The following is a 26610-nucleotide window of genomic DNA, read 5'->3' as shown; positions in this document are numbered from 1 at the left end:
CCACACAGATGATAAGCACCAAAGAGGAACAGCAGGTTAGTGCAGATGACTGCAAACTGTCTTTACAGTCTTTTGAAGGATCTACAGAAACAATGATGAAATCTCACTTCCATCTGTACATGGAATTTGCCATGCCTGATGAGTTAGATAAATTCTAAGTAACTTTGCAGAAATATCTTTGCTTCAAATGGAATAAAATTAGTAGTGGACTTAAGTTGCATTTAAATATAGGATCCTTAGGCTATCCAAATCGCTCTTACCAGAGGTGCTTTACAGTCAGCTTAGATCAGCTGTGCTGTCCCTTATGCAAATGGAAAGGATAATCAGGATCTGGCATTTGACCAGACAAATTTGTGACATCTCTTTCCTCCCTGCGATCTGTTGGAACAGAACAGGGGCATAACTTTGCCTGGCAGAAGAGAGGGAACAAGACCTTCCTTCCATTTCTTCTATTGGGAACAAGCATGCATTCTTCCCTGGACAGTTCCTGCTTGCACTAACATAGCTCTCTGGGTACTAGAGCACTTTTCTCTTAAAAGTCTCAGAACTCATTCATATACTTTTTAAAGAGAAAAATTATTCCCACATTGTGTCAGAATATCCATTACTTACGGCCCTACGTATCTAGATTTCTGCTCTGATGGGAGAAAAAAGAGCGTAATCCTAGCTCCATAAGAAGAAAGGTCTCTTTCCCTCAGTATATCTACATTTTCATTTAAACAATGTTAAATCACAAGTTTACTTAGATATCAACAATTGCACACCTGAGGAACTCCATTTACCTCAGTAAAGCAGCTCCAGATTTCCCACATGATAGTTACAGAATTTGGCTCAGTACACTGTATCTTATTAACATTTTCTTTACAATGGGGTTACTTACCTGCCAATCTATACACTTTGGTCAGAGCTGTTTCCAAGTGAAGGCAGAATCACAGATTTGTCACCTAGGGGAGTGCTCAGAAAAAGCCCTGCAGCCACAGCACTTCATAGCAGCGCTTTGTAGGTTTGATTTTTAGTATTTCCTTCATTTTGGACAGGCAAATGGTCTCAGTTATGAACAAAAAGGAAGAGTTAGAAAGAAACATGAGTCCTAGCAAAGGTGTCAACTTCTTTAACTAGATTTAGGTCTAGTTTTCCTATTTCTAGACAGAAAATTGAATTATTTATATTGTGGTTGAATTCTTGGTTTAAATGCTGGAACAGACCCTCATAGCATCAGTTAGTGCTGCTGAATCCTATACGTCCTATCACTTCTCAACCTTTTGTAACTAAAAGCAGGGACAGAATTTCCACAATTCCAAGGGCAGGAAACAGTCCTACGAGGTATTGAAAGTTCTCATGTTATAGCTTGGACATAGCTAAGCAGACACCAATGTAGAATTTGTATATTGCTTTATTTAATAATTTAAAATACAACATATGAAAAATAGTATTGATCCAACAATGATCATAACTGTGTGAGGCAATATAGTTGTATTCCTTTAAGGCAGGAGCTGATCTAAACTCTTATTTGCCAATAAAGGGCAGGTTTAAAAATGTTCTCTAGCCACTTGTTCTAGTCCTGTGAATGGTGACCTAAAGTAGGAGAATCTTGGCATTACTTTATTGTTTATTAAGATAGGTAAGACTTGGATGACCTGGACAGTCCTAGTAGAGGTGGAGGAGAAAAGAGTACAGAGATGTTTACAAGTGCTTCTTTGACATACCTAGCAAAAGACAGTAAGACATTAGTGTTGAAGTTATACAATGTTAGTTGAAGCTAAAACCACATATGCCTTCTGCCTATAACCAGTACATTCCTTTCCCCCTGTGCAGGTTCTGCATTCATGTAGAATTCTTCCTCCAGATGCTGAAAACTGAGGGGCCTATTTTGAAACTGAAAATCTTATTAAGTGTATCTTTGATCCCACTAAAATGTGTACTTCAGAACTTTTGTTAAGCAGGTCTGCAGTGAATATGCAGCTTTTTGATTATCCAAAGAAAATAAGAAAAGAACAAGAGCAACCTGCCAAGAGATAAAATTGTCTTTTCCATGATGATTTTCCTTCTAGAGAGAGTTGCACCATTACTGTACATTTAGAACAAACTCCAGAGTTTTAAATTCCTACAAATAAGCACTACTTACTGAGACCAAACAGTCAGATTAAGTATTCTTGGTACTCCCTTTGATGTACTGTATTGCTGTTTGTTTCCCCATCTGCAAAATTAAGATAATAATATGGACTTTTTGCAAAGAGCTTTGCTAGTCACACATGGAAAATTCAAAGAATGAGCTAAATATTTGGTTTTATCACCCAGGATCTTCACTATTCCCTTGCCAATTGATATTTGTACTTCCATATCCTTCTAGTTTAGCCCCATGCATCTTGGGCAATGTTTTTTGGTCATTGATGAAAACAAACATTTGAAGAGCTACTCTTTCTGGGTGATGCTCAGAATGCTTTTGAGATTTGCAAAACAGAACATCCTTTCAACACTGTACTGTAAGTCAGCCCAGAAGTAAGCATGTACCAACACGTTAACCTGTAATAAGAAAGGACCAAATCAGTATCAGATTTGGACCAAATCACCATCAGAAGAGTGGTGAAATGAATGTGTAAAACTTTCATAGTTTCTAGGTTTCTGCTGCTATGGCCAATAAATTTTCCAGTTAATACTCCATGAGGCAAAAGGGAAGTCTGCTGACAAACTGGATCAGGTCCACCAAAAACTCTTCTCTGGTGTACTTTTTTCCACTGATCTAGATGGGTCCTTGTGTCAGCGAGGCTCTGTCAGTCACCCAGGCCATGGTGAGAGCCCTTAGCTTCTACTCCTTCCTATTCTGTCCTTGGCCAGAGCACTCTTATTCGGATACTGGCAAAACTATAATGAAATGAGCAAGACCTTCCAGTCAAACTGAAGGCATGAACTTGTTGTCTCTGGAATCAACAGCAAAATATCCGCTGATTTGAGTAGAGACAGACCCCCCAGAGTTGATATCACTCTGTATCCATTCAGGAATTCTGCAGAAGAGCAGGATCCTGTCCTTTGGGTGAACATTTGCTGGTACTGTTTCTGAAGTTTTGGAACAAAATTAAGAATTAACAAGAATTAAATCTTACTGACAAACTACATGAAGGAGTTTTGGCATTCAACAGCCTATCAGGGCCAATGTACTATTTTTGACGGTTATGCATCTCAGATTTAGTAGAAGTCACACACCAATTCCTTTAAAAGTCTTGGGTCTTTGTTGTTTATGCAATTAATGATAAACAAGGAAATGAGTCCACAGTAAATATGCTGGTTAAGCTCAGATACCACAGTTTTCACTGTGGTTACCATTGAAACTGTGTGATATACCAGAGTTCTAAAAATGCACTGCTTTCAGGTACTTTTAGTCATTACAACAACAGCATTACCAATACACAGACTTTTTTGTACAGACCTGTATTTTCACAGACATTGCCAGTATTATGAGGCATGAGGGAGGGATATTGACATTGCATTAACCTTGCCACAAATAGCTTAAATTTTCTTACTTGTTGTACACGAGGCCAGACCGTCAAAGTAGTAGGTTCTGTCAATCTCAATTCAAGATTTGTTCTGTCTTTACCTTTAATTAAATCTTTCTTCCAGATCTGATGTTGCTGTATCAGCAGTTTTTATATATACTTTTCATTTACTAAAATGTATGTGCATTGTCACAGCTGCTTCTTGCTTCGCACAAAATGGCTACACTTACAGGTGCATGCATAGTGCATCTTCCAATAGTTCGAGTGGCTCTTTGGCTTTATCGACCAATTTTGAGACAAGGAGATACAAAATACAGCTCAAAGGAAAATGAAACCTTAATGTGTACAACACGTTGGGGTTTTTTGCCTATGAAGCCTACAGGGAAAGATTTCTTCAAAACAGTCATTTTCTTGTCATTTTTATATAGCCTTCCCATCCACTGTTTTTGTCCTTGATTCCAGTCCCAGTGGTCAGAATTTTAATTGATGCAGTATCTTCCACTGCATTAGTTGCAATGGAATAACGGTTTCTTTATTTTTCTTTTGGTTTGGTTTTTTTGAGTACATATTTTATGCATTCTTCAGAAATATTGTAAGGCAGACAAAGTTTTTTTCAACTATCTTTTATCATCTTGTGGTTTGTTGGATTTCATGAAGAATGTTGAGCCTTAAGTAGTGCATTTGGTAATATGAGTTATTTGACTGATGAGTTCCTGAATGATGCACTGGAAATCAGTCCATGTCCTTCCCTGCATGTGCTATAATATGGTTCTTACTGTGCAGATAAGGCAGCCAGGCTGACAACACTGACTGCAGTCTGTTCTTGTCTGATGAAAACAGTGCAGATGTTCCCCAGCAGTCATGAAAAGGTCAAAGAAAGAGACTGAATGTTTCCTGGAAAGAGATAGACTTTAGTATTTTCACTTGAATTGTTTTGTGACAATGATAAAGGGAGCATAAGAATTAAGAGACGACTTCAGGTTTTTTTATTATTTGTGAAGTTTTCAATAATTTCATAGGATCTAATTTACAATCTTACAAAAAGTATATGTTAGTTACAAAATACACAGCAGCAACAATATCTATGAGAAGACAATGGAAAAAAAAATCTAACATTCCCCTCTACTCAGTGCTGGTGAGGCCACACCTGTAGTACTGTGTCCAGTTCTGGGCCCCTCAGTTCAGGAAGGACATTGAGGTGCTGGAGCGGGTCCAGAGAAGAGCAACAAGGCTGGTGAAGGGACTCGAGCACAGGACCTGTGAGAAGAGGCTGAGGGAGCTGGGGCTGTTCAGCCTGGAGAAGAGGAGGCTCAGGGGAGACCTCATCACTCTCTACAACTCCCTGAAAGGAGGTTGTAGCCAGGTGGGCATCAGTCTCTTCTCCCAGGCAACCAGCAGTAGGACAAGAGGGCACGATCTTAAGCTGTGCCAGGGGAGGTTTAGGTTGGATATTAGGAAGAAATTCTTTACTGAGAGAGTAATCAGGCATTGGAATGAGCTGCCCAGGGAGGTGGTGGATTCCCCATCCCTGGAAGGTGAGACTGGATGTGGCACTTAGTGCCATGGTCTAGTAACCACGGTGGTGTTGGATCAAGGGTTGGACTTGATGATCTCGGAAGTCTTTTCCAACTCAGTTGATTCTATGATTCTGTGCAAACTGTCTGCTCTTAGACACTTACTGGAGTAGAAAGCTGCAAATCAAGGTATACTGTCCCTATCTCACTGCCTAGGCATTTTTACTCCCTTTTGTACTGATGAAGCCAGACATGATGCTAATCAAATCTGTGAACTCAGTATTCTTTTTTGTTTTAAAACATTGTTCAAATTTAACAAAATTATAATGGAATCCTTTAGCATGATTTCTAATGACAGTTTGATCCATAGACGAACTTCATTGGCTTCACAAGCTTTCTATTAAAATAAGGATTACCATCTGATTTCAGAAGCCACCTACCATAACTGAACAGTGAAAATCACTGACATTACACTGATAAGTAAGCAATAGCTTGCGTATTTTGCATAGGTCTCTACAATTATGTCCATATACAGAAAGGTGCTTTATAAAGATATTCATTACCACGGTGATGGAATTTTCATGTTTCCCACAGTACATTAAGTGGTAACATAACTGTTCCATAGTTTCTTCCGTCTTCAAGGAACTATCAGTAAGAAATTATGAAAAAGGAGGTAGGTCAAATTCTGTAATGGGATGATGATGAGCCATGTACATGTTTCCACTGTGGCAAAGCTAAATGCTAGGATGTGCCAATAAAAGTATTTTCAGTAGAGACTGGCAGCCCTTCAAAAAGGCACTGACAAAGGCTCAACAGCTCCAGTCCAATGCGAAGAGGAAATATGGGTTCTTACTAGGACAAGTGCTGGGAAAGACCCACAAGTGATTAGGAGAAAAGAGAAGACCTCAGAGATTGATTTCTCTATATAGGAAAAATAGGAGAATGGGAACACAAAGGCATTTTAAAAATTTATCACTGAAACAAGGACAGAACAAAAGGTTATTAACTGGCTGCGGAAACAATCACTCTTGAAATAAGAAGGTGTTTAATATATGGGAATGGTGAAATTCTGAGCATCCATACCTATATCTGCTTTTTTCTTGTGGCTTTGACAAGTGTATACAAAGGATGGTATAATGTAATTGCCTCTGATTGCAAGCACCAGGACAAAGAAGTCCATTCCAGTGCTATCTTGTCAGGTTCTGCAATGAGTACTCACAGCATAACCTGATGAAAAACCAGAGTGAGATTCTAATTTTAATGGGATCTATCAAAACAGTATTTCATGAATTTGGTGATTATATGCAAGTAATAAATTCTCCATCATTATAAAATGAAAATGGCTGATATTCATAGCAGCAAATTCAACACACACAAATACATACCCCCCACCCCCAAAAGTACTACACTTTAGAGTGAAGCAGAACTTGTGGTTTTGTTTTGATGATGGTAGTGGTGGTGGTGGTCAGAGTTGTTGCTATTATTATTATTACTGCTACTACTTCTACTACTACATTATTTTATTTTAATAAGGAAAATATTTTTTCTGAATTGTCTTCTAGTCAACACAATTCACTGGTGATTCATCACTTCAACAGTTGATAGACTTCTGCAGAATCATGGTAAGATGGGTGGGTAGTGTTCCCCACTTCAAACGTGGGAATGGGGAAGATTGAAAAACTAGGGTAAATTATTTCCCAGAAAGAAACTCTGGACAGAAAAGATATTTTAGAAAGCTTTGTAGTGTTCTACAAAAATAAATCTCAATGACAGAAAGTGGGCAAATCTTTGCATCTCAGTGATATGCATGTGTCACTTTGAGAAATCTGCTTATTTTTGTCAAGGAAGAGCAAAAAGGTTCATTTAATTGCTTTCTATGTGCATATTAAATTAAAATTTTGAAACAAACACCTCTGCAGGTTTTTACTAGAGTCAGAACTACTATGAGCAAATTAGAACAAGATGTGAAGTGATAATCAGAATTAATTCAAGATTATATGTAATTTCATGGCTACCAAGATGGGATATTTTGTGCTTAAGCCATGGAAGATAGCAACTAATTTCAAGGACTCAGCAGGGGACTATATTCATATCACTGCCTTTTAAATCCTTCCATCCTAGCAATTGTAAAAAGCCATCTGTACTGTGTTATACTAGCACTTAAAATTAAGGGCAGTACATATGTTTACATATATGTTGCAACGGCATTAATTTCCATGGAAATCATGTGGTTGACTAAGTCTAGTATGTAAACCTAATAGACTATTCAATTTATCAGAATATATATCCATTAAAATACTTATCCATATCGATAAAATATTACAAAATCACACACAAAAATAAGATAAATCTGATTTACTTTAAAAATTATACTTTGACAATATAGTACTGAATTATTTTTTTCAAATGAGAAAGCCACTTAGCATATTTTGTGAAATAAACCCCCATGGAAGAAATAAAAATTATATGACAGGAAGTCCAAATATATTACTCTAACACTTCAATCTAAAACCAGATTATTTAATTTGGGTTGTAAAAAGAAATTTAGTTCCTATAATACTCAAGAAGAACGCAACAAAATTAACATAGTGATACGATATGCTGTGATACAAAATAATGACCTTCTAATGCAATAAAAATTAAAATATTTTACTAAAACAACAGGAGAGAACACTGCCTTGAATACCCATATTTGAACATGAGAATATTTAGGTAACCCTTCTAAGAGCCGGAAGTCTGATGTAGCAACCCCTTATTCCTGGTGTAATACACAGGCATGTGGCACACTGCTGTCTATAATTTTAAAAAGAAATAGCAAAGCCAAAAAAACAAACTCACATGACTCCACTTCAGTTAATTTTATCTGATTTTATGAAACATCATTCAAAACCACTAATGCTATAATATGGAAGCACCTTTTTCATGCTTAACTGAACATAAAGTGCTCAGATTAAAGTCCAAGTGATGCTAAGAAAATGTACCTTAAAACAATGCTAAAAGATGAAGATATCAGCATTTCTTCATATTTTTTTTCCATTTGAAAATCCCATCATCACCCCCCAACTTCAATTTCCTATTTTAAAGCAAGCATTTGATGCACTGTTTTGAGTCATACCACTGGGGTCTGGCAGACATCAACCTGTGGAAGCCGATGACATTTAAAACTACAAACATAGCTCATGTTCCTTAAGGAGCCTCTGTGGCTATAGATACCTTAAACCCATTGTGCCATTTTGCCTTGCATAACAGAGATCTTAAACTCCTCCACAGCCATTTGTGCAGTCTCATCCATGGTTCTCACCATTTAAGAAGTAGACAGGCTAGGAAACTGACTCAGAAAACCTCCTATCTCCCAAATATTTCATTCGATTTCCCCTAAAACTGCTGATAAGGCAGAAGTTTAAACCTTTAGAAATGGGATCAATGAAAGTTCAAGCAGATGTAGCTTTGGGAAAAACGGGCAAAATGTTCTTCTGTCCCAGTCCACTTCTTCAAGAACTGTTCTCTTAGGTCTTATCTCTCAGACCAAAAGAAGATAAGGATGAAGTTTTATCAGGAAAGACATGACTAAAATTTTCCTTTTTATTTCCCTCTTCCACCCCGCCCCAGAGGGACGGAGAAGTTCAGTCCCTGCAGCTCAGAGATTAGTTGTTGCATTGCTTCTCTGTGTAGCAGCGTCTACCCCTTTTTTCCAATTTTTTTTGTTTGGTTGGGTTTTTTTTGAAGAGGGAGTTACTGACGAGTAAAAAATCTTTTCTGATGATGGCATCTACTCACTTGCTCATGGCATTCCTATGGAGTTATTTCAATGCATAATTTCTTTTTAATCTTTGACTGAAAATTACTTTAAGCAAGAATAACCACTAAATATCTCCTTAAAATGTATATAGAGAGTCTTGGGAAAAAAGCATAGCCAATTTACTTCTTTCACTACTACTGCCCTTAGATTCCTTCGCCAGCAATAGCATTGCAATATGATAATGTGATACATTGGTAAGTTAATTTTTGGCTAAGACAGAGACATGGACTTCAAGAAAACTGTGACCTTCATTTTAATCTTCCAAAATGCCAAGAAACATGTATCAGAGCTATTACAGAGATGGAAGAAAAAAAGCTAGAATAGCTTGTAGCAGTGAATAGTCATCTCTCTAGAGCAAGGAGAAAGAAGGAACTAAATCTCCAGGGCAGAAATGATGTCCTATGAATATTTCTTTACAAAGACATTTTCTTTTTCAATGTGTGGAGACAGATCCTTATTTCATATTTCATAGCTTTAACAGCAAGCTTCAGACACAAATTAGCCATTGTCCAATAGCTTTCTGATGCTGCTCTGGGCCCTTCCTCTAGGACCTCATATGGGATCAGGCAGACACACAATATCACCTGTAGCAACTTCTTAATATTGTTAAACCCATAGAATGTTGCATCACTGGAACAAATAACTCATTAGTGTTATTTTATAAAAGGAATATAAAATGTGGTAATGAAAACTCTTGCATATCAATGCATCTGAATGTAAGAAAGCATGGATTGAGACGAAACATGATCGTTTCCAAGCACTATCTGATACTGCACAGACACAGCTTAGTCACATTTCATAGGAAATAATTTCCCCTCCTGTGGTTGTAATATGAATAGCATCAATATTTTACAATTTTATGAAGTTAATAAAAAAGAAGGAGAGTGAATTTTTACACAGGCAAATAGTGGTAGTACAAAGGTGGTGGTTTTAAACTAACAATGGAGAGATTTTGATTACATGTTAAGAAGAAATTGTTTATTTAGAGGACAGTGAGGCACAGATTGCCCAGACAAGTTGTGAATGCCCCATCTCTGGAAGTGTTTAAGGCAAGGTTGGATGGGGCTCTGAGCAATGATTTTGAACCTGATTTTGAAATAAATCATTTTACCTAACATCTACAATATTCTATATATAAAAAGTGAGTATGCAGTAACATTAGATAACTGAAATCTTTTCAATTGCAATTTTGAGTTCATGAATTATAAGTGAAAACTTAAAGACACAAGAAATAAAATAAACATTATAAAATCAGACAAATTATAACAATAAACACATTATAAGCATAGCTTCTTTCCCCCCCCACATCTTACAAAGAATTCTGCTTATATTTCAGATGTGCAGAAATTACTCATAAAGATGCATACCAATAATTCTTTCCAGAATTTGGAAAATCCTCAGTTAAAAATATAGTCTACAAGAGAGCCAAGAACTTCTGGAGTTAAACATGTCATCTTGTTATTTTCTTGGAACAGGAGTATTCATTTAAGCCATCCTGCCAGTAGCCCTGTAGCAGAAAATGCCATTGTGAGCTCCTTGAGGCCTGATTAAACCATCTTATTTGAAATGAATAAGGAATAAAAAACAATCTGTTTGTCACTTTCTCTGCAGGCTTATCAGTCACTGAAAGTAATGTAACCCTCAGTAACCTCTGTTTCTACATCTTCCCTTACCATCCTGTCAATATTTCTTGCTTAACAGGGCATAGCAGAGGAACTATATTCCAAGACACACTGAGCAAAAACACAGCTGAGACTACACAGACCTTTGGACAGCTCCAAGAAAAGTCTTCAGGCCTCTGAACACATCTCAGAATTATAGGATAGTCTTAGTTGGAAGTGACCTTTAAGAGATCTCCTAGTCCAACACCCCTGCAATGAGCAGGGACATTTTCAACTAGATCAGGTTGCTCAGAGTCCTATCTAACCTTACCTTGGATGATTCCAGGGATAAGGCATCCACCTCTCTGGGCAACCTGTTTCAGTGTTTCACCATACTCATTGTAAAAAAACCTTCTCCCTAATATCTAACCGAATCTACCTTCTTTTAGTTTAAAACCATTAACCCTTGTCCTGTCACAACAGACCCTGCTAAAATGTCTCTCCCCATCTTTCTCACAAGCCCCCTTCAGGTACTGGCAGACTGCAATAAGGCCTTCTCATAGCCTTCTCTTCTCTAGGATGAATCCCAACTCTGTCAGCCTTTCCTCATAGGATAGGTGCTCCAGCCCTCTGATCATCTCTGTGGCCCTCTTCTGAACTTACTCCAACAGGTCCATGTCCTCCCTGATGACCACAGAGCTAACCACAGGTGAGGTGTCACAAGAGTGGAGGATCTTAGGTCCAGGAACCTGGAATCAAATTCCTAATGGAGGCCCACTGGCTTCCCATTCAGTGCATGGAACAAATGCTTCAAAATGGTATCCTGCTCAGCCCGTGTTCACGAGCAGGGAACCTACTGAGACAGACAGTAGGACATGATGAGCATGGTGACACAGACAGAGTTTTAGTACCTCACCACAGGTGGCAAGAAGATGCACCTTTTTGCTTCTGTGCCCCAGCTTATGGTTGGCTCCTGAATGTCAGCAATTGCTCTGAGAAAGCTGGGCAGGTATTGCTCCTGCCTGCTGAAAAGCCAGTTCTGTTACTGCTGCCCACATTTCCACGCAGAAGCACCCACACTGTGGTGCAGCAAGCCACTTTAGAGTTTACAAGCATCACGCAACCACCACCGCTGCTGCTGCTGCTGCTGAGGTCCCCAGGAAAAATGCCTGTATAGTCCCTTGACCTTGTGTTCATCTCACTGGTTCTCCCCTTCCTCTGCCTCTCCCTTGCCCACGAACAGCACAATCCAGGTCCATGACAATGAAGAATTCAAAAATCATTTCAATATTATTCACAAAAATGTGTAAGACATCATGTCATGTACAAGCTAGCTACTCAACTATCAAAAGCTACCAATAAAGAAGTGTTACATACGTGTGCAGATTCACACTTCAGGAATGCTGGTGTTAGGTCCTTCCAAGATTAGCAAACATTTTCCAGATCATCAAAATTCTACACTTTATGCAAGTTAATCCCCATTCGATGGGGTGCAGACACTTCTACATAAATAACTCTCTTAACAATATACACTATAATTCAGAAATTCACTCTTGGCTAACATCACTTATCTAAGAATGACCAAATTATATTAAAGTTTTCAGAAAAATCAACTCATGAATGTAAAGGAATCATAGTGCTGTTCTTGGCTTATCTGAGGGCTAGAATCAGCACAGTACCTAAATGAGATGATGGATACCATCTTCCAACAATCCTGGTTCACTGGGGAGGTCCCATATGACTGGAAGTTGGCAAATATCACCCCAATCCATAAAAAAGGCTGCAAGGCTGACCCTGGTAACTACAGGCCTGTCAGCCTGACCTCGGTGCCTGGCAGAGTTATGGAGCAGATTATCCTATGTGAAATCACACAGCAGCTACAGGATGGACAAGGGATCAGACCCAGCCAACATGGGTTTAGGAGGGGCAGATCCTGTTTGACTAACCTGATCTCCTTTTACGATCAGGTGACCCACCTGGTGGATGAGGGAAAGGTTGTGGATGTGGTCTGTCTGGACTTTAGCAAAGCCTTTGACACTGTCTCCCATAGCATACTCCTGGAAAAGCTGGCAGCCCACAGCTTGGACAGGGGCACTCTGTGCTGGGTCAGGAACTGGTTGGAGGGTCAGGCCCAGAGAGTGCTGGTGAATGGAGCTGCATCCATTTGGCGGCCGGTCACTAGTGGTGTTCCCCAGGGGTCAGTGCTGAGCCCAGTCCTGTTTAACATCTTTATTGATGATTTAGATGAGAGGATCGAGTCCATCATCAGCAAATTTGCAGATGACACCAAGTTGGGAGGGAGTGTCGACCTGACGGAAGGCAGGAGGGCTCTGCAGAGGGATCTGGATAGACTGGAGAGATGGGCTGACTCCAATGGAATGAAGTTCAACAAGGCCAAGTGCCAGGTCCTGCACTTTGGCCACAACAACCTCCTGCAGCGCTACAGGCTGGGCACAGAGTGGCTGGAGAGCAGTCAGGCGGAAAGGGACCTGGGAGTGCTGATCGACAAGAGGCTGAACATGAGCCAGCAGTGTGCCCAGGTGGCCAAGAAGGCCAATGGCATCCTGGCCTGCATCAGGAACGGTGTGGCCAGCAGGAGCAGGGAAGTGATCCTTCCCCTGTACTCTGCATTGGTGAGGCCACACCTTGAGTATTGTGTTCAGCTCTGGGCCCCTCAGTTCAGGAAGGATATTGAGGTGCTGGAGCAGGTCCAGAGAAGAGCAACGAGGCTGGTGAAGGAACTTGAGCACAAGTCCTATGAGGAGAGGCTGAGGGAGCTGGGGTTGTTTAGTCTGGAGAAGAGAAGGCTTAGAGGCGACCTCATCACTCTCTTCAACTACCTGAAGGGAGGTTATAGCCAGGCGGGGGTTGGTCTCTTCTCCCGGGCAACCAACAATAGGACGAGGGGACATGGGCTCAAGCTCTGCCAGGGGAGGTTTACGTTAGATGTTAGGAAGAAATTCTTTACAGAGAGGGTTATCAGGCATTGGAACGGCCTACCCAGAGAGGTGGTGGATTCACCATCCCTGGGGGTTTTTAAAAAGAGATTGGACGTGGCCCTTAGTGCCATGATATAGTAATTGGAGTTGGATCAGGGGTTGGACTTGATGATCTTGGAGGTCTTTTCCAACCCAATCTAGTCTATGATTCTATTCTATGATACTGTAATGTAGCAATTTAATAATTAACAACTTTATTGTTTCTATTGAGAGACTCGATAATTACCCAACAAATGGCTGACTTTATCAGAGAATCATCTTTGCCAATTAACAGTGCTGCTACATATAGACTTTAATTAAAAAAAATAACCACTCCTCATGGTGTCAACAACTCCATTCCAAGCTAAACCTACAGAATGCTGTCTTTGTTTAGGTACCAGGAACTGGGGCTGCAAGTTATTTTGCTGAGCTTCACTCAAAAAAAATGGTATATAATTCAGTTTACATAACAGTGCTGTTGAATGCTAAGTCTGTGTAAGGTGAAGAACAGTGCCTGAAGTAGGAAGAGAGTAGAATTATACTGAATCAAGTATTTCTGCTTCCTGTTGGATGGCTGGAAGAAATGGTGTTTCTACAGAAAGATACAGGCACATTTGTTAAAAGACAGCTTTGCTTTGAATCACTAGGATCCACCGACCTTTTAGAACTGAACATTCTGTGTAATGTGATTTTCTCTCCCTTCCCTGTGTTGTTAACCAGCAGGTACCTGATAGATATGTGGATACCTGCTGGTTAATAAAACATATCAGCTCTGAATTTCTAGCTGTCATGTAAATACTCACTTGAAGTAATTACTAGGCTTTCTGAGCTTTTAATATGACAGAGGGACCATTATGCTTGTTGGTTAGCTTCCTTAAAATTAATTGCATATTATTCACAATTGTTCCACAGATTTTTGCATAGAATAGGATGATGCAGGTAGGGTTTGAGGTCTCTTTCCTGTACCAAGAGATGAGGACTCCCTATGGACTTTCAAAATGAAGCTGTCTTCACTGTTATATTTCTCTTCATTCTATACCCAAGCTATCACACACAAGTCTTAATAACATCCTATAAGAATCTAAAAAGATTAAAGTCTAGGAGGGACTGTATTAGGGTCACAAATGGAAGGCTTTGTAGTATTCCTTTGAATGTATCTGTTTTCATATCTCTTTTCCGTATACAGCATGAAAGACGACTCTCTGCCTCTGAAGACAAAGATTATTTTCTGCCCAGAGAACCATAAAATAGCCATCCTATTTGTAAGAACCTGCTTCCCAGACATTTTGCACATTTTCATGAAAGAAGAAATAAACATAGGGTCCAGTAGTATTTAGGTCTTGTCTAAGATTTAATTTTCCCCAGACATTTCCAGTCAGGTATCACATAGACTTAGCCGAATATTACCCTCATCTATTGCCACCAGAGTAGAAGGACTTGGTCATACAAACAGCAAGTCTGTCTAGTCACAAAGTGTTCTAGCTCCACAAACCATATTACTATACATTTCTGCCACTCTTGTTGAATAACAACCCCACAGAGCCCTACTTAGTCCCAATGTAATTTATGCAGAGTGCCTAGTTAACTGCAATTCAGTGAGTACCCCTACACAGGTAAATCTCCTTGCAAGAAAAATTTAAATTTTATCACATTTGAACTATGCAACTACTTTAAAATTGCCCCTTGATTACCGAATGCAAAGAACACCACAATGCCACAGTAGCTCCTGCAGACAGCTGAGACCGCTACAGGGCAGTGAATATTGGTGTGGCAGACATTAGCAAACCACAGCTTTCACTGCCCTCTGCACCATGTCCTGGTGCTGACAGAGTGTGCAATGATACCTACGGAAGTTTAAGCACTGCTGTATCTTAAGAGGATTTCTCATAAATACTTCTATGTTTAGCACATGGGCATAAAACTATGAGTAGAGAAACCTGAAATAAGTAAACAGTTGCATATGTCTATTTCAGTAAAGCCCACAGCTGCAAATCCCTGTTCCTGCCTATTCCTAAGCAACTCACTAAAAACTGCAATTAACTCTTTTGCTCACAGCTACCATTCATCTTGTTTAACTCTTCAGTAAATTAGTTCTATTTTTATAAAGATTTAGGATATTTTTCTATCATCAGTGCATGGTAGATAGAAAATAGCAATGCTACAACATCTGCCAGCTGATTTTTCTACTCCTCTTCCGCCTCTTGATCATTTACAGCGCATTTGGCAGTTACTCATTATTATTCAATTGTTTTAATCCTTTCTACTTCTGATGGGGTGATGTGCTTACTGCTGGAGAACGAAGAGGGTGGTAAATCTCTGTGAATCCTCGAAATCTTTGTGACTCTCTCATTTCAATACTGAAGGTATTCACCACTTTTTTGACATAATTGAAATTCAGTCTGATTTTGTACTTTGTGGCAAAGCGCTCCTAGTACCTGCTACACATTAGGCAGAAAACCATGTCCTACCTGCCCATCATGATTGCTAGCTAAAGGTTCCCAGATAGAGATCAATCCTGTACTAGCAACATCAGTCAATCTTCTGAGGACTGTCTGTGTTGCTATATGTGAAGAGTCTTGTTGGGGTAGTGAATAAGGTGGACCTTAAAATGGTGGGGTGCAGCCCACTGCATCTCACCTCACGTCTCACATACCTGCTCAGCTACTTTTCTCTTTCAGAAAGATCTTCACATTTAGGAACTCTCAGACATGATCCGATACCTGGAAGAAAATCAGCTGACGCAAGGGCTGTTTAATGAGTTGAAATTAGCCCTAAAATTAACAGAAACCTTATTCCTTGCAGTGACTACATAATTAAAGACAAATTTTGTTAAGGTGACTGAGATGGGGTGCATCACTCTAAATATAGGAATCTAACTCTGATTGGGTTCTACAGTTTCGCCCTGCACACCACAAGGATGTGCAACAGAGGAATTTTTGTCTTAGATATCCGCTATAGCTGCATCTACACCTGTTTGTAAAGAGAGTCAGATCACAACAGCCCTACTGAAAGAGTCTTATGCCAGATAATGTCACCTCGTTGTACATGCAAGAAAGCAGATATGACTTTCTATGCATTTTATTGCCCTCCAGAACTAAATGCTACTGTATCTGTAAGCACATACAAGGGTGGGGGGTTTTTTAATCTGTGAGGCACATAGGATATATGTGTTGAGGATAAAACGGTTGGTAAAATAAAGGTGATAAAAACCTTAATTTTAATTCATGAGAAGAGATAACAGCTGCTCAGGAACAGGATCTGTTAGTAGTAATTTCAACAAAAAAATAGGGAGAATTTTAATGCTCTTTAGACTTGCTTTGAAGTCCAAGTTCTCAATGAGAAGTCACTCCTATGGTAAACAGAGTCTTTCCATTAGGACTAGTTAATACATCAGAGATTGCTCACACTGAAGGCTTTTGGCTACCGCTGTGACCAGTTAGTGTTGACAGCCCATCATGGCAGTCTAAAGCAATCAAACAACTGATTTTGATCTTCTTCATGTTGTGCCCGAACAAAAGTTCATCAGAAATTGGCACATTTCTCCATATGACTTGACAGTTGGTAAAAAAATTGCTTAAAGTAATCTCACAGTCACATCATTGTTTCATCTGTTTTCTTGTATAACTGGACAGCTAAGTAAGATTCTGCAGGCAAAATCTTAGCTGTTTGCATTGCATATCAATATTTTTCACGTGTCATACTTTATTATCATTAAAACTGCTTTTCCCTATGTTTCATTGGAATAACTCATTTACTTAAACACAAATCCTACATGCTTTGCACAAGAGACTTAATATGAATTGAACAACAACAAAAACAATATACTAAAACTACATATGTCTATGACTTACCACAAAACAGGTGACTATGTATAGCTTCCTGTTTCTGTTGCCAGATCACAAAGCTCCTACTGTGACGGACAATGTACCTGCCCTGATAAGTCAAGGCTACCAAAACTTCTCAAAAACTTTCCCTTTGGCTCAATAGTCTTTAAAACATGAGTCTACAATTAAGAAAGCAAAATTTCAGAAACGTTACCACTAGGCTGCCTGGTTTAAAATATAATCACGCATAAAATAAAAGTAGGTTTTGTCTCAATTAAACTTGTTTCTTCATAATTGCAAGGATATCAGCTCATGCACCAACAGAAATCAGAGAGATGACAGAATTTCTGTAATGCACACCAGTTTTCCAGAACTTGGTCTTAGTGGTGCTTTAGGGCACCTTGCTTTTTGTTTTCCTGAACTTAATTTCTTCTGGCAGCTCTGCACTACTCAGGGTTTCTCCAGTAAAAGGAAGCCATGAGGCTGTCCTGGGCAAGATAGGCAAAGTGACCTGTAGGAACAGGTTCGTGCTATTATGAAGTGGCATATCTCCAGCATCTTTTACGTTTTAGCCCCATAAGAAGTGTCCTGTTTCCTACTCATTCACATTCCATCTACACCAGAAGGACAGGTTGTTCTCCTTTGGTTTATATCATGTTCTTCATGAACATCAGTTAATGAGTTTATCTCCTCTCCATATATCCATTTTTTTTGTTGCTTTCACTAAGGTATCTTAAATAGGCAGCAAGGAGTCTAGGAGATCAACATTAAAGCAAATTCCATATAATTCCATCAAACCTAGTTCTGTGTAGAGCCAAAGTAACCCCTTCTGAACAAGTATTTAAGCTGAAACATATCAGAAAGAATTTATTCTGCAAAATCTAAAACATTTATCTGGGACAAAAGTATCTATAACGCTTAATACACTGCATACAAACACTTATTGCCCTGGCTAAAAATTGGACTCAGAGGCTATTAACAAGAATTTTGCCTGATACACAATTAGCTACTTTGATGCAGGGACTGTGCATGTGACTGAGCTTAATTTCATTTCTTCCTTCCTTTTCATTTCATATACAAAATAGATGTGAGTGTGTTCTGTATAAAATTCTTGGTGATCTCAGAAAACCCACAGAAAATTAATAATCAACATGAAAATAACGACCTAAAATACTGAAAGTTTTCAGTCTCAGGAAATACGGTGAACTCTTGAATTTGCCTATTGGAAAGAAAAATAATTGCCTGTTTCCATTCTCAGCATTCAGGGTAGTATGCAGGCCAGATCGTGTCATAGGAGGAGAGGCTGAGCTGGGGCTGATCAGTCTGGAGCAGGCTCAGGGATAGCTTCCACATGTGCATAAATACCTGACAGGAGGGTGTAAAGAGGCCAGACCCTTCCCAGTAGTGCCCAGAGCAATAGCACAAATTGAAATAGAAGACATTTCTTCTTAACCTTTGGAAGAAAACCTTTTTGAACCGTGAGGGTAGTCAAACAGGTACAGGTCTCCCAGGGCAGTGTGGAGTCTCCCTCCTTGGAGATACTTAAATCCAACTATGAATGGCCCTGACATGACCTGTGGAGCTGAGCTGCCTGAGGTGGGGTGAGACTGGACAATCTCCAGAGGTAGCGTAAGCCTCAGCCCTAGTGTGATCCTAAATGCAGAACCTCATTAGAGGTACTTTAATGAAAGCTGTTTATTTCAATAAGCTTGCTTACATTCTCTGTGCTCGGAGGAGCAATATATACAATCAAGTTTCTTCAATAACAAAAGAAAGCTGAAAACTTACATTAGTCTTTCTAGCTCACAAAATACAATGTAGGCAACTAACTTCCAGAATTTAAGGACTTGGAGGACAAAAAACTTTTGCTCATGTGTGCCTTCTTTTTACTACTGCCAGTAACAAAAATCATAGTATTTGTGAGTATAGTCTTGCCTGTTAAAAGTACTTATTTATTTGTACTTTTATGTTTAAACTTGTAACATTGGTAACTTACTGAAAATCATGCCACACACATCTGGGCCTTTACATGAACATATTTGCTGTACATGATATGATGACTGATCTGTGACAAGATTTATTACTTTCTGGCCTAAAGTGTGGATAACAACTGTATAGTCAGGTGAACGGTGTTTCTGATTACAACAGTGTACATGCATTAGTTTTCTTTTACTTGAGGTCTCAGCTGTACCTCCTTTATCCCTGCCCTGCTGTAACACCAGAAGGTGAAGAAAATGGAAGACATATTTAGAAAAAATAGTTTAAAAAATAGTTTCATTATCCAGTTGCTTTTGAGCAAAATACATTAACAGGTTTCTTGTCTTATCTCTGAGTAGACCCAGCAGCGGCACAGAGACCTCGAAGCAATCCATCTGCAAAGCTAGGAGGCTATATTTATATTTTATTTCTGCTTTTTGAAGCTGAGAAGTTGAACAGGATCTCCAGCCCCATTAGCTCAGGATCAAGCAAGAGACTGAGAGCCACAGCTTGCAGGAGCATGGAGAATCTGCTGCTCCCACTGGAGACAGTGCCTTATGACAAATGGCGTGACAGAACAGCTCTGATCAGCATCAGCAATGCTGGCCTGCTACAGAAGGTGTCATCCCACTTACTGGAGAAGCAGTGTTTCTCCAGCAAGTGGGATAATGACCTGACTTCCTCATCAAACAATGGGCACTGCAGTTCTCAGATGAAATGAGAAACCATATATGCCTATCAGGATATGTAAAAATTGTAATTTTTTCAATGTCAGTATCGCTAGACAAACAAACACTCCAGTGTTTTATACCCATACTGAAACAGCATGCCCTCATTTGTCTCTAATAGGCTGAAACAATAACCTCTCCTGATAACTGTAAATTTTGAAGGAATTTGAATCTAAAAACACTTAAACATCAAGGTTTTTTGTGTTTCTAACTGAGATGTCTTATGTTGAATCACATAACAAGAAGGTCACCAGATGGCACTATTACACATTGTCATCCTGATTTCAGGCTCTTAATACACACATTTTTAATCGTGGAAGAACTGGTGGTATTATTACTGCAGCATTACGTTTATTTGGGACAAGTGTGATGAGTAGTATCTCTATTTTAATCTCTGCAGCCTTAACAAATTCTTCCAGAGGAGTTGTCCTCTGAAAACCAGATGTTCTTTCGCAGACTTAAATACAGACATAAAAAGAGTGAAGGGACGGACTGTTCCATTATTTATGTCTTTCTCTGCTAAAGGACTAGCATGTAGCTGCAATGGGAACACATCACAGCAGGAATGCACACACATTTGCCTATGCTGATTTCTCCTCTTTGGTAAGCAGAAACCCTCTGCTATCATTATACAGAGATTAAAAGTCCTAGGCATACTTTTAATATGTACTTTTCTCAATTACACTAACAGACAGCTAGCATATCCAAGCTGCATCTTGGACCCAATTAAAATGCCTCTGCACTCCTATCAGAAAAACACCACATACAATGAAAGCTGACATTTGAACCTATCTCAGTTGTCCTCAGCTTGTCTTTTAACAACATGAGAATAAATATTAACCTCAAGATTCCTAATTGACACAACACTTACAAATGGCCTGAGCAACTCGATAGGTGTATATTACAATAGTAAACCATTGTTCATTTCTGTGGCTATTAATTTGTGACCCCCTGGTATGTGTGTCATGATTAATTCTATAGCTTGGTAGAAAAGTAATTCAGAGTAGTAATTTAGACTTGCTAATGCTTCGAGGTTGTAGGGGTTTTTAGCTTTGTTCAGATACAGCTTTGTTGAAAGCTTATACAAATTGCCTATGAGTTTTTTCCTGACTCACAGGACAAAGAAATAGAATCAGTAAATTATTATTTTGCTTTCACATATCCCAATATACACATTTTTTGTTAACTATATCTTATAATTCAATAAACTCATAACTGCTGAAACAGTGAAAAAAATCAGGTGAGGAAACTTTGAAATGCCCAATTGTCACAAAAAGTCCTAAACCACACATGGTTGACCAAATCTGTCTCTGACAAAATGCAGTTGCTCCTCCGTAATCTTAAATGGGATCCATGTGATGCCAAAATTAATAAAAGAGGTTTACTTCATGACAAGTGAATTTTTGACATATATGCTGCATTGGAAATGCTAGCAAACTTGCTAAAGATGGCTAACATCAGAAACATGACTACCTCTGCTGACAAGGACCCTTTTCAGTATTGTATCTAATCTTACTGATGATCCAAACAAAAGTTTTCCTCCTAAATTCCAATTTGAAGAGTTCATGCTGGCCTGGACATCCCATACCCAAGTGGAACTCATCAAAACCAACAGAACACCAGCACAGGCCCAGGGGAGCACTGCCAGAAGTCACGACACACAGTTCAATCACATGGAAAACATTTATCCTGTATTTCTTTTTCAAGGTTTCATGTATTTTACAAGGAATAAATTCACCCAGCTGACAAACAACTTTGTCTATAGCAGCACTGTGTTTTGGAAGTAGAATAAATAAGGCACCAGCATTTTCCACAGGAAATGGTGCAGTATTTTACCAAAAGTAGAATTCATAAACACAGATATATTCCATATATATTTCTGATCATAGAAATTAGCACTTCCACTTAACTTTGAGTTTTATATTAATCCCAAGTAATTTCATAAACTTAAGTAAGCTTCTTACATCAGGAGCACAGTACCTATAGTAATAGTTCTGTATCCTATAGTCACTGTCATGGCTAGGCTTCGCGAACAAAGATTTGGGAAGGGCTCTACCCACATTCGCTACAAGTGCACTGGTGGCTAAAAAGGCCAATACGAGATAGACACGTCCGGTTGCAAAAGGCACAGCAGAAAGACTCCTTAGGTGGTATATTCTGCAAGGCACAATTCTTTCTGCGTTGTCTTTTCTCCTCGAGAGTGATCCTGTGTGCATTCTCAAAAGCATCAGCAGCGTTATACATAGTGTGTCTCCAGACCTCCTGATTGGAGGCCAGAGTAGACCAGTTATGGTGGTCAATATGGCCAAGGCTGAGATGTTGTTTCAGGGAGTCCTTGAATCTTCTCTTCACGGCTCCTCTCTTGCGGCAGCCGGTGGCAAGTTCACCATAAAGCAAGATCTTAGGGAGGCGGTGGTCCTTCACCCTTGAGACGTGTCCTGCCCAATGCAGCTGTGTTCTCAGCAACATGGCCTCAATACTTGTGACTGCTGCTTGTTCTAGAACAGATGTATTGGTCACATAATCTGACCAGTGGATGTTTAGGATTGTACAGAGACAGCATTGATGGAAGCGTTCTAGGAGTCGCAGGTGGTGGTGGTAGATGACCCATGATTCAGATCCATATAAGAGAGTGGACAGCACTATGGCTCTGTAAACACTGATCTTTTTTTCTGTAAACACTTTTCTTCAAGTGTTTATTTCGCCAAACTCTTTTATGAAGCTTTCCGAAGGCGCTATATGCCTTTGCCAACCTGTTGTCTATCTCTCCATCAATCTTACCATCTGAGGAGATGAGGTTACCTAGGTAATTAAACTGCTGGACTGATTTGAGCTCTGATTGGCCAATGGTGATATGGGGATGATGGAAGGCTCAAATCAGACTGCTCAAATTACTGTGGTATTACTCTGTTCTCCATTGCTGGCAAAATCCTGGTGTGGTGGTTTGAAAAACCTTTTTTTTTTTGAGGTAGTAATGGTTTGCCCCACTGATAATACTGGACCAATCAATAGTCCACGTGCGCCCTATGGAAATTACATGCCCATAGAAACAGAAGAGAAGGTGGTGAAGATAGTTTTTAGAAGAGAGGTAGCCATGATCTGAGCCACTAGGAGGCAGGGGGCCAGTGAGCCCCTCTGGGGGCCAAGGGCCCCCAGCCCCCAGCTGAGGCTACGGGAGACCCAGTATAGTGTCAAAGTTGGACCGGGTCCCGTAATCAGGAGCTGGAAGAGTTTCCTTACTGGCAGCAGCAGCAGAAGACACTGAAAGCGGCAGCGGAGCAGTCCTGAACAGAGACAGGGGTGGCTAAAAGCCAAAAGATAGCCAGTAGCAATGAGATAACGTGAAGCCGGCTGAAAGACGCAGAGATGTTCCTGCAGGAGGGAGAGCTGGCAACAAAACAGAGGAAAACTCAACAGAGTTGGTTTGGGGTAAGACTGTATTACTTTCCCAAAACCCAGAGACTCCCTGAAAGAGGAGGGGTGGACTTCCAAACCCTTAGGGAGTCCCGAAATGCAGCAGCAGCTAGAGAGAGAGAGAGAGAGAAAGGAGCCAAAAAAAACCCAGAGATGTCCTGAGAGCTGAGCCAGGACAGAATGCCGAGGAGGTGGCCATACCTGTGTGACAAAAAAAATCATTACCTCCAAATTACTACCTGAAAGCCAGTGTGGTTTCAGAGCCAACAGGAGTACCACAGACATGGTATTGGTTCTCAGACAACTGCAAGAGAAGTGCAGGGAACAGAACAAAGGTCTCTATGTAACCTTTGTTGATCTCACCAAGGTTTTCGATACTGTGAGCAGGAAAGGTCTGTGGCAGATTTTTGAATGTTTAGGATATCCTCCCAAGTTCCTTAAAATGATCATCTCACTCCATGAGGATCAGCACGGCCAAGTCAGATATGGTGATGCACTTTCTGAGCCCTTTCTAATAACCAATGGTGCGAAACAAGGCTGCGTTCTCGCAACAACCCTATTCACAATCTTTTTCAGCATGATGCTCCAAAGGGCCACGGCAGACCTCGAGGATCAGGACGGTATCTACATTCGATATCGTACTGATGGAAGCCTTTTCAACCTGAGGTGACTGAAGGCCCACACTAAGACCTTAGACCATCTTGTCCGGGAGCTGCTTTATGCCGATGACGCCGCCCTTGTTGCCCACACAGAAGCAGCCCTGCAGCGTTTAACATCCTGCTTTGCAGATGCTGCTGAGCTCTTTGGGTGGAAGTCAGCTTAAAGAAGACAGAAGTTCTCTATCAACCGGCATCCTATAGTAACGGCTCTATTTTTCTCAAGCCTAGAAAAACTAGAAAGGCTTTGATATTTCTGTCAAAGTTTTTCTTGTTAGAGGGGTTAATATCAGGCAATATAGCCCCTCTCTAATACAAAAAGTCAGCAAGGTACAGGGTGTCATCAAGAGTTACAAAGTCCTGCTTCCCTTTTTCACCATGTTTGATAACAAGCAACATCATAATGGTCAGCACTTTCTGCAGAGAGTATGCTGCAATTACATAAAGTTCCTTAGCTCTTTGAATCTATCCAAAACTCATTAAAACCAACAATGCCAATATCCATCTACTGTAAATAGAAAGCCAGCCCCATGCATCTGGTCAGCTCTCTGCAACGCGCAATCCCAAGCTGACGTTTGGAGCTGAAAGAAGAGATCCTTCTGCTCTTGATATCAGGAAGTATTCTGCTATGTGGTCTTTCACAGGCTGCCAGAAAGGATTTCTTGGCCCAAACTTAAGGAAACGGTTATGCAATGATCTCAGTCCCTGACAGCATCTGACAAACCCGACACATCAGAACAGAAATGTCTAGATATTAGGAAATCAGGTAAGTCAGCTCCTTAACCAAAACCTGCTGGGTTTGCTTATTCTTCCTTTGATATAAGAGGCTTGGTGAACAAACTGCAACCAGAGTTGGCCCTAGAAGAGGTCAGGGAGCATGGACTAAGGCTTAGCAGTGGCCAATCCTCCACACCCCATCCTCTACACTTAGAAAGAATGTACTCATGTCTCAGAGGTGTGCTCAGTGAAGGCAAGACAGTAAATTTTTCATTTTCCATGGCAAATGGATAGTGGTATCTTTGGTACAAAATCACTGATTAACATGAAGTAACATAGGTATAACAATGAGGTGTGGCATCAAATCCTCAATGGAAGGAATTTTGCCTTTTTAAAAAGACATTTCTCATAGGCCTTATTCTTCTACCCTTATGTTGATATATGATGATGCGATAATCATTACTTTGACAATTCATTGACAGTGTCAAAAAAGGGTGATGGTCAGAACTACTAAAGAGGAAGAAACAGATGATGCTCTATATTTAATGAGTGAAATGCTACACACAGATGTTGTAGCACCGGTTATTTTAATGGAGTGACTTCCAAGGGCATTCGGGGGTTGGGTTTTTTTCCACAAATTAATAAGACAGGCATAGGATTTTGCAAGTCTGAGGAGATCTGAGACACTGTAAAATAAATTACTTGCCCAAACTCAACCAATAATTCTGAATGAGCCATGACTGCAAAGTGATTTCCTTTTGTTAAGGCCTGTGTGTACACATCTGTCCTTACAGCAGGCTCTATTCCTTCACTGTGTTGTGAAATTTTTGAAAATAATAATTACCATTTAAATCTGAAGAACAAACGTCTAAAAACAGTTAAAAGCAGATGGGCAGGAAGAACGTAATCTGGATTTTCATAATTAATCACTCTTTTTTCATTGGAAGCCGGAGTTGCAGAATCCTAGCAAGGGTTTCCTTGTTATTTTAAGAGCTCTATACAATGTAATTCACTTATTGTAAATGTTCAGACGTGCACACGGAAGGGTAGTAAAAAATTAATTAATGAACAATTGGGTTAAGTAGTTAACCAATATTGTAATTCTCTGAAAGTTAAAATTATACCTTGTCTTATTGAAAAGATAACCCAGAAAAATCTGCTATGAATCACGTATGTTAACAGTGTCTCTGGCTGCAGTGCCGGTAACTTTTCTATAAATAACAGTAAGCCTCACTTAATAGCTTATTTGCCTTATGTACCGCTTTGGAACCACACGTGATACCTACATACTGACCTGAGCAGAGAGGGAGCAAATGAAATATTCACAGACTAGATTAACTGTTGAATACGCATTTCATTTTGCTTGGTGGCATAGAAAAAGAGTAACTTTTAATTACCTCTGTCTGAAAGGTGACCCCATGCAAAATGTCATCAGGTTGTCACTCTCACACAACCTGACGTAATTCCAGGTGTTAGAAAAGGCAACACTGCAGTAAGTATTCAGGGTATAGCAATAAAAGCACAGGAGATGGTTTTTCAAATTTTACCAGCCTATTGCTTCAGATGATAGCTCTGATTAATTTTGCCCCGTTTCAGGTCAGGAGAGGATTAATCCTTACAAGAAAGAAATATTGGTGGAGTATTGGTTGACAGCCGGTTAAACATGAGCCAGCAGTTGGCCCAGGTTGCCAGGAAGGCCAGTGGCATCCTGGCCTTTCTCAGCAATAATGTGGGCAGCAGGACAAGGACAGTGATCATCCATTGTGAGGCCCCACCTCAGATTCCATTTTCAGTTCTAGGCCCCTCACTGAGTACAGGACAGATATTGCGGTGCTGGAGCATGTCCAGAGAAGGGCAATAGAGCTGGTGAAGAGTGGAGCCCAAGAGCTATGAGGAAAGGCTGAGGGAGCC

General features: G+C 39.9%; 1 protein-coding gene across 4 annotated transcripts in view; it reads right to left on the bottom strand.

Annotated features, from left to right (window-relative positions):
• The window catches only part of SLC24A2 (solute carrier family 24 member 2), a 155253-nt gene that overhangs the window by 113048 nt on the left and 15595 nt on the right, over positions 1–26610 (bottom strand). The window lies entirely within an intron of this gene.

Source organism: Pipra filicauda, unplaced genomic scaffold (genome assembly GCF_003945595.2).
Source record: "Pipra filicauda isolate LSUMZ 115617 unplaced genomic scaffold, ASM394559v2 scaffold68_size4259465_pilon, whole genome shotgun sequence".
Taxonomy (NCBI): domain Eukaryota; kingdom Metazoa; phylum Chordata; class Aves; order Passeriformes; family Pipridae; genus Pipra; species Pipra filicauda.
Note: the sequence above shows the minus strand (reverse complement) of the source record. Positions and strands in the feature narration are given on the sequence as shown.